The sequence below is a fragment of the Propithecus coquereli genome, unplaced genomic scaffold, assembly GCF_000956105.1.
Source record: "Propithecus coquereli isolate 6110/MARCELLA unplaced genomic scaffold, Pcoq_1.0 Scaffold378, whole genome shotgun sequence".
Lineage (NCBI taxonomy): Eukaryota > Metazoa > Chordata > Mammalia > Primates > Indriidae > Propithecus > Propithecus coquereli.
In genome coordinates this window covers 1,516,251-1,533,026 of record NW_012149485.1, presented here as the reverse complement: position 1 = coordinate 1,533,026, position 16,776 = coordinate 1,516,251, and the positions used below count along the sequence as shown (strand labels likewise).

At 37.4% G+C, this 16,776-nt stretch overlaps 1 protein-coding gene across 3 annotated transcripts in view; it reads right to left on the bottom strand.

Moving 5' to 3' along the window:
• Window positions 1–16,776, bottom strand: part of ZHX3 (zinc fingers and homeoboxes 3) — a 113,188-nt gene that overhangs the window by 58,551 nt on the left and 37,861 nt on the right. For all 3 annotated transcript variants that reach the window (XM_012652071.1, XM_012652070.1, XM_012652069.1), the window contains exon 2: window positions 7,905–7,997. The gene's annotated coding sequence lies outside the window, so the exon portion shown is untranslated. The remainder of the gene's footprint in view (window positions 1–7,904; window positions 7,998–16,776) is intronic.

Below are 16,776 nucleotides of genomic sequence, written 5' to 3'. Positions count from 1 at the left end.
CAAAAAGTTAAATGAGATAAACCTAATGATACAAGAAAGTCATTTGATAACATTCATTCCTAATAAAGATACTAAAAACGAAAGGCACATGGGTAAGATAAGATGATACCGTACATCTCTTCTAAGCCAAATGTCAAAAAAGGGGATAGGGGATAGTATTGTCATCTCAAATATTTTTAGAGTTCTGGCCAATGCAGCAAGACAACAGAAATAAGACAGGCATATACATTACATAGGAAAGTGTTTTCTGCAGATGAGACGATTGGACAGCTATAAAAGCAAAAATTAAAAATTTTTGGAAGAGCTATTCTGTAAGGTGGAGATAAAAATTTACAGCCTGTTTTTAAGGGATATCAATTGAACACTGCCATAGGGAGAGTGAGATCACACAGTGGACAACTGCAACTCCATATGCCACATCTGGACCAAGGTTAAAATTGTTCTTTGCTGAATTCCTTAAAACTTTGAGGAGAATACTACTGATCCCCAGGATTTGCCTACTTCTAGTTCATCAAGTAAGGCTCCAGCGGTCTATAAATTTATCACTTATTTACATGGTCGAAATGCCAATGAGGAATAGATCATTTCTCCTACTGTTTCCCAGGAACAATAACAATGACAACAACAGGAGCAACCAACAATGGTAGAACACCTAACACACACTGGACACTGTTCATTCTAAGCACTTTGCAAGCAGCAGCTCATTTAACCCCCTACAACCCTTGATAGTAGGTACTATTATTGCCTCTAGTTTACAGATGAGTCAACTGAGGCACAAACAAGCCAATAATTTGCCCAAAGTCACTCGGCTAGTACTTGCTAGAGCCAGGATTTGAACCCCAGCAGCCTGGTTCCAGAGCCCATACTCTTAGCACCACACCCCCCTGTTGTGAAACGAAAACTGTCATCTGGAGGAGACACAACCTATGAATTAGAATTCTGGAGGAAGCTGAATTGAACCAAAGATTCAAATGACAGAAGAAAACCACTTCCAGAATGGAAAGACTTGAGAGAAGAAGGTGCTCCCAGAGTCTCACACTTAATTAGTGATCAAAGAGGGTCTCTAAGACACAGCCTGGAAACATCTGAAAACAATGGTGTAGAAGGAAGGAAAAGAGAAAAAAAAGAACTCCAAGCAGGCAAACTAAACAAGTAGATTACATGAATGGGAATCCAGCAGAGTTACTTTCGATTTTTTTTTTTTTAGTACCAAAAGTCTACAGACAAGACAATCTAAGATATAAGACCTCAAAGAAAAAAAGCTGAACGAATCAAAATACCTCAAGCTGTCATCTGTAAACAAACAAAAATTCTGCCCCCCCAAGACCAGGTGGCCTCATCATTCCTTCCCCCACAACTGTTTCTAAGAGCTGCAGTCAATCTGCCTTCCCTCACCTCCCGACTCCAGTGGAGCCGACTCACATGCTCTGTGGGAACTGAGCAAGCTGGCATCACTGTCGGTTTTCTAATAGAAAGAGCCAGTGGCTTAGCTTCTCCTTATGCTACTGGATCTCTGAATGAGTGGCCACTACTGATTTCTCTTGTAGGAAATCATCTCTTCCATACCACTTTCCTGCGTCTCCTCTACTTCTTCCTGTAGCATGGACTTGGCATTCCAGCCTGGTTTGCAATCACACTTACTAGCTTAGTAACTAGCCTTAGTCTCCTGGCCCACAAAGTAGAGTAATAATTTCCATGCACAGGGCTGCTGAGAAGATAAAGCAAGCCATCTGAAAAAGCTCTAGCCTCCCGGTGCTGGACACACATCATAGTGCTCAGTATGTTTTAATTTCCTGTACATAAAGACTGCTCTTTGCCAAAAGCCCATCCTAAGACCTTTTATTTTCTGCCTACATGCTCTACTTGGGGGGATTTTATAACTCTTCTTATGGCTTCAGTATCCTCCTTGGTATCAGTGAGTCTCACACCTTTATCTCCAGCACTCACATCTCACCTGAGTTTCTAATTGCTCTGAGATAGGTTTTCCTAGACATCTTGAAGGTTTCTTAAATTCAGCAAGTCCTACAATAAACTCTCCTATGCTCTCTCCAAATTAGCCTCTGCAGCCCCCTCCACAGCCTTTACCCCACTCCCTAAGTTGGTCAATAGTTCCACCATCTATCATCACCTTTCCTAAACTAACAATCAAAACCTCTCTGAGGAATCCCCTAATTCCCAATCTCCACCATGTCAGGCACTAGTATTTCTAGATTCTGCCTCAGAATGCCTCATCTCCTCTTCTCCATCATGACCGCTACCTCCTTGTTCAAGTTGCCCTCACCTCTCATTTAATTGCCATAGCCACTTAACTGCCCTCCCTCCCTACAGGCTGTGATTCACATGACAGAGATATCTTCCTAAAAACGAACTAGAGCATGGTGTGTCCCCGTTTTACACCCTCTGTGGTACAGCCCACAGGATACAAACTGAAACTTGTCAGCCAGGCATTCAGGTGCTTCACTTCTGGCCCTGACATCCTTTTGTCGAGTCTCATCTTCAGCCACTTTCCAAGGCCAGGGTGATGCACCTGTGCACCTTCAGACTTTTGCCCTCTCCCTCTACCCTCTGTCTCACAAACCTCTGCTGGTACATACAGTAACACTCAGCTCCCAGGACACCTGTGCCAACTCACCAAGTGTTGCTCCCTCCCTCCTCTGTATCTACGATATACCTGACACATCACATCTTTTGCACTGTTGGTTGATTTGCACGTCATGCCACCTCCTCAACCAGAAAGGGGACCTGAAAGGTAGGGACAGAATCACCTTTACCTTTGTATCTCCTGCACCTAGCTCAAGGTTCAGCAGCTCTGAGTGAGGACTCAGTGGTTGTTAACTAATTGACTGAATCAAAACACCAGACTGAAGCTCAGAACAATTAGTACATCTCATAGAACAAATATAAAAAAATGTGAAAGGAAAAAATGACTGGGGATGGGGGCAGATAAGGAATACGAAGAGAGGATGCCAAAAAAGGGAGAAACTGCATTTCCTTACATGGAAAGAAAGGAAAATTTCTGCTTTCACATTGATGATAGTAAATAAACATAGAAACAAATGTCATTTTTAACAATAAGAGAATTCAAAAGACTGTTCACCTTTAAAATTTGTTTAAAAGCTAAAAGGAAACAAAGAATATTCTGTAAAACAGAAGGCTTAATGGAAAAGAGTTAACAAATATAAAAGTTAAACAATATACAGAAAACATAATATAATAGCAACCATAAATTAAAGAGTATAAATTCCCATATAAGATATAGAATCTTCAAAGATAAGTTGAACAGACACAAAATCTAACAATATTCTGTTTGCAAGAGATAAGCTCTAACATAACAATAATGAAATTTAAAAAGTAACAAAATCATTACACAAGAAATCTATAGATTATGAAAAAAAGACAAGTATTGCTTTAAGTGTTATCAAAAACAAAAATTAAAACTAGACAACTCATAATCTTATGAAACAAAAGAATTTAGAGGAGCTTTTTTGAAAAAGAAAGAAATTAGATATTTTGAAAGTGAAAACCAAAATACTTTGAAAGGATTCAAAAAAACTGACAGGAGTTGCTGCCTATGAGAGGGGAACTGTTTGTCCCAGGAACAGGAGTGAATGGGAAAGTGACTTTTCACTCTGTCTTTTTGTGTTTTTTAAAGTTTTAAATTTCAACTAAAAGTTTCTATTAATAGACTAACAGTGATACTACTGGTAAATGTAATTATAAAAAAGGAAACATGTAAAATTGGAAAAATAGAGCACAAAAAGTAATAAAAGAGAATTTTAAGAGAATATTACGTGTGTTGATAAATTTGGATAAAACTACGTGGATTTTCTATTAAAAACGCAAAATTCTAACATTGGCAAAATTAAAATACCTAACTAGATGAACATCTTTTAAAAAATCAAATCACTATAACCCTAAAAAGTAGTTAGCCTCTGATGGCTTATTAGTGAATCCTTTCAAACTCTCCAGAAACAAATAACTCACATGTTATAGAAATCATGCCTAAAATAGGTCAATATATAGGTTATCTAGTTTACTGTATTAGCCTGACCCCAAAACTGGCTAAAGAAAATGCAAAGAGAGAAAGCTCACTCAAAATTCATCCTCAAAAATTTAAAAGAAAATAATAGTAGATAGAATCTAGGACTAGATTAAATTTCTTAATTGTGACATGTTAACAGATACCAAGAAATTCATTTGTTAAAATCTAAGACCTATTCTTAATTTAAAAATTCTAAAACTAATAAAGGTATACTTTCTTACCCTGATTAGAATATCTTTGTAAAACCAGGTGTCAATATTATACTTCAAGGGAAAAAACAAGCTACACAATCATTAAAAATAGGCACAAAATGAAGAAGCATTTTATCATCACTGTTAATTAAGATAGTATCAGAAGTTCCTTCCAATACAAAGCAGCATAAAAACAAATAAGAGGAACAAAAAAAAAAAAAGGTACAAATACAGTAAAGGCAGAGACAAAATATTTTTATGTATAACACCATTTCATACTTACAAAACTCAAAGGAATCACTTAAATGGTCATGGTGAGTTTAAAGTGACCAAAGTCATCACCAGTACAGAAAAATCAATAGTATTCCTGCTTCCGAAACTTGAGCGAATATCATCAGGCAGCTTTTTAAATGTTGATGCCCACTCCTCACCCCATACAAATTGCCTCAGAATCTTGAGGGTGGGACCAGGCATTAATACTTTATAAAGCTTCTGAAGTCATTTTAATGTGAAGCCAATTAGAGATATCCACTACTATATACTTAATTATCTAAATATCTAAAAAATAAAATGCAAAAAGTATAACCATTCATGATACTTGCAAAGGAGAAAAGAAAGACTCCTGTAAGAAAACAGAAGTTGGAAAGAAAAAACCTGAGAGGAGACATAGTTAGTTCCTGTGCAAATGTCTCCAGTCCACTGCAGTTTAGGTAAAGAGGCAGGCAGTCAACACAGGAGCCAGTGGAGAAAGATAGGACCCATGGCCACAACAGAATAATGGCAGTGAGAGATAATTATTCTCTGTCCAAGTTCTACTGAGGTTGGAAGCATGCATGAAGATTTAATAGAGGCTGAGGTGATACAGGAGTACCTGCATACCTGTATAAGGTCATATGTGAGATAAATTCCTAGAAATGCAATTGATGAATCAAGTGGCATGTGCCTCTAAAAGTGAGAGATTAATTTTAAAAGATCTCAAAGGTGAAATGGAAAAAGCATGACGCGTAGAATAAACATCATACTTCATAGGTAGGAGTGGAATAGGAAAAATGAGGTAAGCTGGAGTTAGACAAGATGGCTCAGCATTGCCAGGTAGTAGGTGCAGAGAGTGACACAAAAGAAAATTCCTGGTGACTCCAATTTGGCTTTGCCCTTCCCATTAACTTCCTCCCACTGCAACCACAGATAATATCCCCATGCTACCAGTTTCCTGACCCCCCACAGGCACTGCTATAGCCCACCTGTCACCCTCTACCCTGACCATGGGATTCCTCTTTCAAGTCACCTCCCATCTGAACCACTCTCTTTTGCTTACCTCCCAACCTTTTACCATCTACAATCTTTTACTAGACATTTCTGTTTAAGTAATATTTTATGTCTGGTTTTTAAATACAAATATCTGTTCTGACACTTATATTCCTGAAGTGGCTTAAATCACCTTCTAGATCAAAGGGAGATTTTTGACAATGGTTTTTAAGCCCTGTTGTTTATCAGATTTTTAATATGTAGTTTAAGATACTTCCTCCACAACATTTTCCCTGTTAATCATTTTCTTTTCTTTCTTTCTTTTTTTTTTTTTTTTTTGAGAAAGGATCTCACTAACTCTGTTGCCTGGACTAGAGTGCAGTAGTGTCATCACAGCTCACTGCAACCTCAAACTCCTAGGTTCAAGAGATCCTCCTGCCTCAGCCTCCTGAGTAGCTGGGATTACAGGCACACGTGGCCATGGCAGGCTCATTTTTCTATTTTTAGCAGAGATGGGGTCTCACTCTGGCTCAGGCTGGTTGGAACTCCTGATCTTAAGTTATTCTCCTGCCTCAGCCTCCCACAGTGCTAGGATTATAGGCGTGAACTATCAAGCCTGGCCCCCTGTTAATCATTTTCAATCCAATCACATGATCTCCAAATCTGCTACATCCTCCTAATACAACCATGTTTCATTTATTCATTCAACAAATACTTACTGAGCATCTACTCTCCAGCACTGTTTTAGAGACTGGGAAGAAAGTTCTTGTCCTCAGGGAGTTCAGGCAGGGAAGGTGTGTGGGTGTGGAGGGAGGGCCGGGAGACAGCCAATCAAACGAGTACATGTATAATACTCAGGGTAATTCCAGGATATGGTAAAGTGCCTTTTTCAACTGAGAGTGCCCTGGAAGGCATCCTTAAGAAGGTAACTTTGGAGAAGAAACTGGAAGGAAGAGGAAGGCAGGAGCCACGTGGCTATCTGGGAGAAGAAGGTTCTAGGCAGAGGGAATAAGGACAATGGGCCTGAAGCAGGAACATTTCTGGGTTGACTGAAGCACAGCCAGGAGAGCAAGGTGATGAAGCAGAGTCAGTGTGAGGGTGAGCACTAGAAAATGTGTGCACAAGAAACTTGTCTTATGACATTTTTAGTTTAAAGAATTGATACATACAGCCATGGCTAGGCGTGATGGCTCATGCCTGTAATCCCAGCAATTTGGGAGGCTGAGGCAGGAGGATCACTTAAGCCTGGGCAACACAGCAAGACCTTGTCTCTACGAAAAAATAGAAAAGTTAGCTGGGCATAGCAGCACACATCTGTAGTCCCAGCTACTCAGGAGGCTGAGGCAGGAGGATCACCTGGGGGCAGGAGTTTAAGGTTACAATGAGCTATGATCGTGCCACTGAACTCCAGCTTGGGTGACAGAGCAAGACCCTGTCTATAAAAAAATAATTAATAAAGCCAATAACTAGTTTTACTCAACTTTAAGACTCTAAGTCAAAGAATGATCAAGCTGGAATATATCATGTATCCAAGAATAGCCCTGCTGCAATCCATTACTAAAGCACAAGGATGACTCCCATCATAAGGCAGAAAGTCCCAGCAGTTACAATTTTGGGGAAATTCCCATGGGCTGGTGGTCCCCAGGCTTGTGGAGAAGGAGTCATGTTGCCGTGGAGTTGTCTAAGGATGTTGTGGTACAGAACTTCTAGCATCATATGTCATGGATAACTCTGCCTTCGTTTCCTTCTCTCTTTACAAAAATTTCTATTCAGCATATTGGAGAAAGGTTCTTAAATAAATAATGGAAAATAGTGTAAAAGATTTGCTTTCTTTAAAAAGCTTACTAGGGCATGCCTATTTCATCAAATGAAGGCTATGACCATTTACATTGATTATTTGCTAGTTTGGTTTGTCTTCTGTATTGTTTAGCATTTAAAAAAATTCCTATTCCAGAGATGTGTGCAGTGCCACACATACTGTAGCCAGAGAATATGGCTTGGATAAGTGGTATTCAAACTAGTTTTCTAGTTTTTCAAGTCAGTTGCTTAATAAAGCACAAATGTAAGTTTTATGTTCAGACTAAAAGCTAACACTTTGACTCAATCGGCATATTACAGAGACATAACATGCTACTCTACTTTCATGACACCCAATGGTCACCCTAAGTTATAACAGATCCCTATCAAATGATCTAAGAAATCACCTAAGATGTAGATTCAATACAAACTTTGATTAATCCAAAAAAGAATCATTTGATCAAAGAGTTCAGCAATAAAAACCAAAGGAAGAGAAAATAATGTTTAACAGCAATACAAAGACTAAAAATGGCCATAAAGACTTAGACATGACAAAGTTTTGGTAATTGATGTTGCAAGAAACTTGGTAATATTCAGAAGCACACTATTTGGCTTTACTTTTTCCTTACTTCATTATTTTCTCCAGTTTCCCTCTTCCTTCTGTGCAGCCCCATAAGCATCTTAAAAGGGTCACTTGTTGCTTCTGCAGTTGCAATTCAGTCCTATAAAAAAAGCAACACATCAACACTTTGAGAGAAGAGAAAACATATGCTAGGAAGCTGAGTTATCCAATCTCAATCTCCCTTCCTAATTTGTTTTCACCAGAACTATATATAAACAGAAAAACCAGGGGGATAAGAAGGGTAGAAATAGGTCATCAAAATAACAAACTAGCAATTTAAAACTATTAAAAAATGCTATTAATAGTAGAAACTAGAAAATATAAATGTAAGTAAAGCAAACTCAATTGTCTCTGATAACAGATGATTCATTAAAATCTATAATTTTAACACTTTCCACCAATGAGTTTCCATCCCCCTATCCTAGCTAAGTTTGAAATGGCTTGGCAAAAATAATAATATTAACTGATGTGTGGCCTTACAACTTCAAGGATGCACACCCTTAAGGACATGCTATTTTCTGATGCTCTTCCATTCAAAGCCCTGGGGTTTTCCTGGTATGGATTCTAGAGGTACAAAAATGATTCAGATTGTGAGTTCCAGGCCAAGGAACTATGTTTTCTTCATCTCTGTCTTTGTTATCCCTATTTCGTCCCATTCTGTACAGTGCCAATGGCGGGCAAACAGTAACTCTTGGTGAATGAATGAGACAGTAACTATGTTCTCAACAAATCACCAGAGATGCTTCATGGGATCTTAAAACTACTTGGGAAACAGTGGAAAAATCACTGCTCTTGAGTTCTTTATTTCTTTCTCAAAGAATTCTCTTTTGTTGAGAGGCCTATTAGTGGTAAAATGGTCCCAGGTGAGTATTATACCAGAGAGTCGCAGAACTTCCAACAGGCATCCAGGCATCGATACACTAGAGAGGGTCACGACGATGAGCATCCGTAAATGTAAACAGGTTTGCCCCTCAAAAAAAGAATCCCTCATCAAAGTAGCTCCTAGTTATCTTAATGCCAGCATTCTTATGTCTTTAACATACATATACACATAACATACACATATACATGTGTCGTTTACACTGTGCTAAGCACTGTTCTAAGAGCTTCAAGTACATTAACTAATTCAATCCTTATGATGAACCTATGAGGTTGATTCTATTATTGTAATCACCTAGATGAAGAGACCCGTTAAGTACATTACCTAAGGAAATACACCGTGCTGCTTTTCATAGGGATGGGGCCGCAGGCAAATATAATTGTGCTGTAAGCTTTAGACTCATCCACCTTTTTCACTTTCTTCTACTGCTGTCCTGGTATGTCTAGTGAAAGTAGCTCAATGTCTAGTTAAAATTAAATTAACAAGAGTTAATTTAGATCTTGTTAAAAATTTTTCCTAATAATTCATTGAAAAACTTAAAAACTGACCTTTTCTTAAAAATATTATCCTATGAACATCACATAAAAGAAATCCTCCTAATTTTGTGGAAGTCAGAAGTAATAATTATTTTAAGCTGAACACTTATATTCACCCACTTCAGCTTATTACATTTATTCCAGATAGTTTACTATGCTTACCAGATCCCTTTTTTTTTTTTTTGAGACAGAGTCTTGCTCTGTTGCCCAGGCTAGAGTGCCGTGGCGTCAGCCTAGCTCACAGCAACCTCAAACTCCTGGGCTCAAGCAATCCTTCTGCCTCAGTCTCACAAGTAGCTGGGACTACAGGCATGTACCACCATGCCCGGCTAATTTTTTATATATATATTTTTAATTGTCCAGATCATTTCTTTCTATTTTTTTTTTTAGTAGAGACGGGGGTCTCGCTCTTGCTCAGGCTGGTCTCGAACTCCTGACCTTGAGCGATCCACCGCCTCGGCCTCCCAGAGTGCTAGGATTACAGACGTGAGCCACCGCGCCCGGCCACCAGATCCCTTCTAACTTTAAAATTGCAAAGTCCTTGCTCAAGCAAGGCATTAGTTGAGTTGATTAGGACATGGTGCTGATGATGTCAAAAGCTGTGGGTTCGATCCACTATAGACCAGTTAGTTTTGTTTGCTTCATATCTACAGTTTTTAGCCTGAATGGCACATATTGGGTCATAAGGGGGGCCAGGTGGGACAACAAGCAAGACAATGAGCAAAAAAATATCTGCTGGAGAAACAAGTCACGTAAAACACAGCATGAACTGGGCTAGAAGTATCAGTCTTGTTCATAAAGAAAAACATCATGATCATTGCCAAAGCACTTCTACCTTTCTGAGTAAGAAGCTCTTTTCAATCTCAGATCTTTTGCCAGAATATAACCTAAAGCTCCTCCTTCAAAAAATAAAATAGATATGACATGAAAATAAGAAATTAATGTTTTCAGATTTTGCAGAAGCTCTGCTTGATCTGAAAACAGAATTTTCTTATTCCTGATACCAATTCCTGACAATAAAAAAAATTTGCAATGATTTTAGCAAGTATCACAAAAATCTCTAGCAGTGCAGCCAAAAAAGCCATCAGAAAAATCTGACTGCAATTTTACGAATATTTCTTAGATTCTTTAAAAGTTAAATTTTCATAAAATCAAAAATTATTCCATCTTCAAATAATATAAAGTTATTTTAAACATGTTTTCAAATTAAATGAAGAAAACAACCAATATCAGACCAGATTGCATTTTAAAACAACCCAGGGCCCATTCAAGTAGAAGTTTTACCAGCTTCAACAAATAAAAATTTAAAATGAAACTACATTCCTTAATTGTTATTTTCGGGAGAAACCCACTTTAGGATCATCTGTCTTCAGGTTTTCCTGCCCACAGCTGAAAAGAACTTCCCAATGTACTAATGCTACAAAGCACATGGGTTCCAACAGTCACAAGGTAACTATGACAGCAAAGCCACAATTATTTGTGAGATCACAGAAACTGTATGATGTAATTTTTAAAATTGAGGTAAAATTCACATACAATAATATTAACCATTTTTAAATGTACAATCCAGTGGCATTTAGTACATTCACAGTGTTGTGCAATTATTACCTCAACCTACTTCCAAAATATTTTCATCACCCCAAAATGAACCCTGTACTCATTAAGCAGTCACTCCTACTCCCCCTCCTCCAGCTCCTGACAACCGCTAATATGCTTTATGTCTCTATGGATTTTCTTCTTCTGTACATTTCACATAAATGCAATAAAAAATGTGACCTTTTGCGTATGCCTTCTTTCACTTAGCATAAAGTTTCAAAGTTCATCTACACTGTACCATACATCAGTACTCTGTTCCTGTTTACAGCTGAAAAATATTCCTCTGTATAGATATGCCACAGTTTGTTCATCCTTTCCTCCAGTGATGGACATTCCACCTTTTGGCTTATTGTGAATAGTGTTGCTATGAATGCTAGTGAACAAGTATTTTTTTGAATACCTGCTTTTAATTGTTGTGGGTGTCTATCTAGGAGTGGAATTGCCGGGTCATATGGTAATTATATATTGCGTTTTTGAGAAACTACCAAACTGTTTGCTACAGTGGCTCCACCATTTTATATTTCCACCAGGAAAGTACAAGGTTCTGACTTGTTCCAACTTCTCTATATCCTCACCAATGCTTGTAATTTTCTTTTTTTGTTTTGTTTTTAAATTATAGCCATCATAGTACATGTGAAATGGCTTTGACTGGCATTTCCTTAATGACCAATGAAGCTGAATATCTTTTCACATGTTTGTTGGCCATTTCTATATCTTCTTTAGAGACTATCTATTCAAGTCCTTTGCCCATATTTTAATTGAGTTTTTTGTTAGTTTTTTATATATCAGGAACATTAGACCCTTATCAGATTTGTAAATATTTCTTCCCATTCTGTAAGTTATCTTCCCACTAACTTGATAGTGTCCTTTGATGCAAAATTTTAAACTTTGATGTACTCCAATTAATCCATAGTTTTCTTTTGGTGCTTGTGCTTTTGGTATAATTTCTAAAAATCCATTATCAAATCCAAGGCCATGAAGATTTACCCTTACGTTTTCTTCCAAGAGTTTTATAGTTTTAGCTCTTATAATTAGGTTTTTGATCCATTTTGAGTTAATTTTAGTATGTAGTGTGAGGTCCAACTTCATTCTTTTGTATGCAGATATCAAGTTGTCCCTGCACTATTTGTTGAAGAGATTACCCTTCCCCCATTGAGTGGTCTTGGCACCCTTCTCAAAAATCAATTGATTTAGACATATGGGTTTATTTCTGGACTCTCAATTTTATTCCACTGATCCATATGTTTACTCTTATATCAGCACAACACTATTTTCATTATTATAGCTTTGCAGTGATTTTTGAAATTGGGAAGCATGAGTATGCCAACTTTTTCTTTTTCAAAATTGTTTTAATTCTCAGGGTTCCTTGCAATTCCACATGAATTTTAGGATCAGCTTTTTCATTTCTGCAAAAATGGCCATTGGAATTTTGGTAGAGATTGTACTGAATCTTTAATTGCTTTGGGTAGTATTGCCATCTTTATAACACCACGTCTTCCAAACCATGAACATGGATGTATTTTAATTCTATAATCATAATGTTTTCTTAAAATGTCCTGGATAAGGTAATACACTAAACTTCCTTTAGTTGTCTGTATCTTTACAGTAATTTACTAACATCCTGGAGTAATTCACAAATATGAAGTTTACACTTGCCATGGAGATCCAATATTCATACTCCAGGGAATGACTATCAAGTATTCAGGGTCTTAATGTTTGCTTTTGGCTATGGAAAAGGTTAGAACTCAAGGATTTTCATTTCCCTGATTTATAAAATAATTAAGTTTGATTATCTGCAGTTTCTAGTGAAGGAGTTGATACACACGAACCTTATATGTTCACTGATAAAAATTGTTTAATGAACTTCACAGAATGGTATCAGGAACTCTTTTATTTAGTTCAAATCCCCCAAAATTGATTATGAAACATTAGCTACTTTGCCAAAGTTTTTGCTCAAAGCAGCTTGGGTAGTCAGAGCTTAAAGTGTCAGCTACAATTGGGCAGGGTGTGGGGTGGGGAGGAAGATTTTTTAAAAAGTCTTTTCTCTAAAAACTTTTGGCTACAGTCTGTGGAAATAATAATAACAATCTCTGGAAATAATAAAGGTAACTTGGGCTAGACACAATCTGTTCTTCGCTCGCACATCAAAATTAGAACTGAAGATGACACAATAACCCAGGAAAAATAACTGCGGAGTTTTCTAAAGCTAGCAATTTCAAGGAGATTGTATATTCCCCAAAAGTAAAAGTCATTTGAGACCAGCAGATTATAAGTCTGAGAGTAGTGACTGCTTCAGTTCTCATATCTGGTGTCGACTTTTCAAAGCTTCAAACAGTTTGCACCTCTCCTCTCAATGTATGAGCTACATGAGACTCACAGTCTGAGCTGATCCAGCAATACCAGAAAGGATTTTAAGAATCAAATTGCCTATAAATAACTTCAATGAGAAGGTACTATCTGGTGTTGAAATAAACAACTAGCAACCAAATCCTGGGAAAAAGAAATCCAATTCCATGTATTCTGTCATCTATAATGAAACTAAAGGCAATAAAAATATCTTGTGGCGGGTGCTCAGGGTCAGTGCCTTGGCAGGGCTTGGTAGCTAATGCAACGCAAAGAGTTCTAAGTCTATGTTTATTTTTTGTTGTTGTTGTTTTTTTTTTTTTAACCAGAAAATTTAAGGTGAAGAGGGCAAGGAAAAACGAGGGCAAGGAAAAAAAATAGGCCTGGGCAAGAAATGGGGGCCAGAAGATAATCAGGTAAGAACCCAACACAGTAATGCAACAGACAGACAACAGTCCAGGGAGGGGAAGAGCTGAGCTAGGATGCACATGGAGTGGACTGTTTGCTGGCTGAGTCCAATGCCAAGCAGTCAAAGGACCCTTTCGGCACAATTAGCAAGCCTGGTCAGTGTAACATCGTGGGAGACTCACTCTTGTGGCATGAGTTTTGCCACAAATTCTTCCAGAACTGGAAAGCCCTTTTAGCATGGCAAATGCAGAGGTCTTTCTCTTCTTAGGTCTGGCCACTGCCTAATGAGAGCCCTGTCTCCAGAGCCCACATAATTTCCCATCCTCTAAGAGTGTTTTCAACAAGCTAACTGAATAATTGTACTTCTCCCTCCACATTTCCTCAGCTCTAGTTGCACTCAGTTAACCCAAACTCTGTGTCAAGATTCAGGGGACAGGGGGGATATAGGGGACGTATACAAGGAAATAGAACAAAGGCCACTCTTTGGTTGGTAGCGGCACAGAGGGAGATGAACTCTACAAAGAATGAGATGGCGGATGGGGTGCTGTACCCTACCCTTATCACAGAAAGAGATGTCTCAAACCCAGAACTCAGAATTCCTGCTCTTGGGTGATGTGCTGAATACCTGATTGCATGATAGCCACTTCCATCTGTAGGATTTTTTCATTTTCTGGTTATCAAGTACATGCCCCCCAGCCCTAATAGTCTATGAGTTTTTTTATGTAGCTCATGTTGGAGGAGCAGTCAGGGGCCATACAGCAAGTGCCCAGTGCATCCTGGTGCTGCTTAGCCTGGAGCCCCAGCAGGCAAATAGCCCCAGGTAATGTGCAGGCCTGCCATTCTGTGCCCAAGAGCTGAACTCTTGAGGCATCTTCCCAGGATTTGGAGGGCCCATTTTAGTTTTGTTCTCTGCTCTCTCCAAGGTGGTCTTAGTTACAAGCTCCTGAAAGCAAGCCCTTAACTGCAGAGCAAATGCTTGGTTAGCAAGGCCTGCTAGACAGGAAAAGAGAAGAAGATGGCATGCTGGGATTTATGACACAGCTACAAACTAACTATCCTTGATTTTAAAATAGCCAAAACCTGGACACATCCTACATACCTGTCAGTATAAGAATGGATAAACAAATTGCTGTATTCACACAATGGAATACTAGTCAGCAATAAAAAATAAAGTCTCTGATGTACATATCATGGATGCATCTCAAAAGCATATTGAGCAAAAGTTAGGTATAAAAGAGAATATATGATCCTATTTCTATGGAGTTTTAGGAAAGATAAAATTAATTTATGGTGGTAAAAATCAGAACAGAGATTACCTTTGAATGGTGGATACTGACAAGAGGGAGCATAAGGGAACTTTTCTGGGGTGACAAAAATGTTCTATATGTTGATGGTGCTGGTGTTTACATGGGTATAAATGTTTGCCAAAACTTACGGAACTACACACTTAAAATCTGCACATTTTGCTGTAAGTAAATTGTACCTCAGTTTTTAAAAATAAAAAAGTTCAAAAACCTTTTTTTAAAAAATGGCACAAAGATAGTTTTCCATCATGTTGCACCTATGTGGTTAACATTGTGAGAAAGAGGTAAGATACATGAAGTATTCAACTATACCTCTTTAAACGAAGTTAAATCTCTTTAAAGTAGCATGAAATTTATATTAACAAATTCAATTAATTCTTAAGAGTGAATTGCATAGAGAATTCCCTCAAATTTCTCTTTCTCTAACCACCATGTTAAATATTTTAAGTATGTTTTAAGGGCAGAAAATATAGAGGATGGAAAAATTTGATTTTTTTAATGCCTAAAAAAAATTTCCCTGATTATAAGAGCAATATACATTCAACACAGGCAAACTGGCAAATATAAAAGAGTAGATAAGATTATAGTAGGAAGGAAACTCATATGATCCAAATCATAAGCATAAAGAAGAAAATCAAAGGTCATCCCCAAAATATCCACTACTCAGAGATAAGCACTATCAACATTTTGATATACACACACAATTTTAACCAAATTGGGGTCATACAAGACATACTGGTACTTTTTTCACTTAAATACTATATATGTAACAAGCATTTCTCCTATTATTGGGCACTCTTTGTATTTTTTAATCACTACTGAGATTAAACATTTTCATGTGATTATGGAACCATTCATATTTCTCTGTGGGACAGCTTGGCAATTTAAAAAATAATACTGATTTTTTCCCTGATTATAATATACTTACTGTAGAAATGTGGAAGATACAGGAGAGTATAAGACTTTAGAAGAAAAAACATAATTCAGATCATAAGAATAATCATTACTGCTAATTTTTACTTTTCTTTGTATATATCTTTTCTTATAGAATTGATATTCTGGATAAATCTGTTTTAGAGTATATGTTTTTTCCTTTAGCATCATTATATGAGCATTTTCCCCATGCCATTAAAATCTTTGTAAACATTTATTTTTGTTAGCTTTGTTTGTCGAATTTTGTTAGCTGCATAGACATATCATAATTTAACATTACCCAGTGTCAAGCATTTGAATGTGTTTATTTTTGCTTTTATTTACTTTGTGATATCTTTGTATATAAATTGTCTTTACCCATGATTATTTCCTTGGAATAGACTGCCAGAATTTGAATTCTGGGTCAAAGAGTATGAAAGTTTTTAAGGCCCATATTGCCAAACTGCATTGAGAGTTGTACCACTTCGCATTCCACAAGGAGTATGTAAGAATATCTGTACTTCCACACCCTTGCTGGCATTAAGTTCTTTCTCTGTTTCTCACATAAACTCCCCACCCCTCATATACTTACACCATAACTCCCCCCACTGAACACACAAAATCACACTTTGCTAATTTGACGCATGAAAAATGCTATCTTACAACTTTAAATGCATTTTTTACTACTAGAATGAAGTAGTTTTCCATTTGGTTAAACCACCTATAGTTCCTCTTCTGTAAATAGTCTGCTGAATTCCTTGGATGTCTGATACTTTTCAGAAGTAACCAACAAGTGTTTGAGGACTTCTGGTTCATCATAAATAATGGAGTATTAGAATGTACTTCTCCCTTCGCTTAAAGTGACATTCAATTTATAAGAGTAAGAATATATTTAGCCAG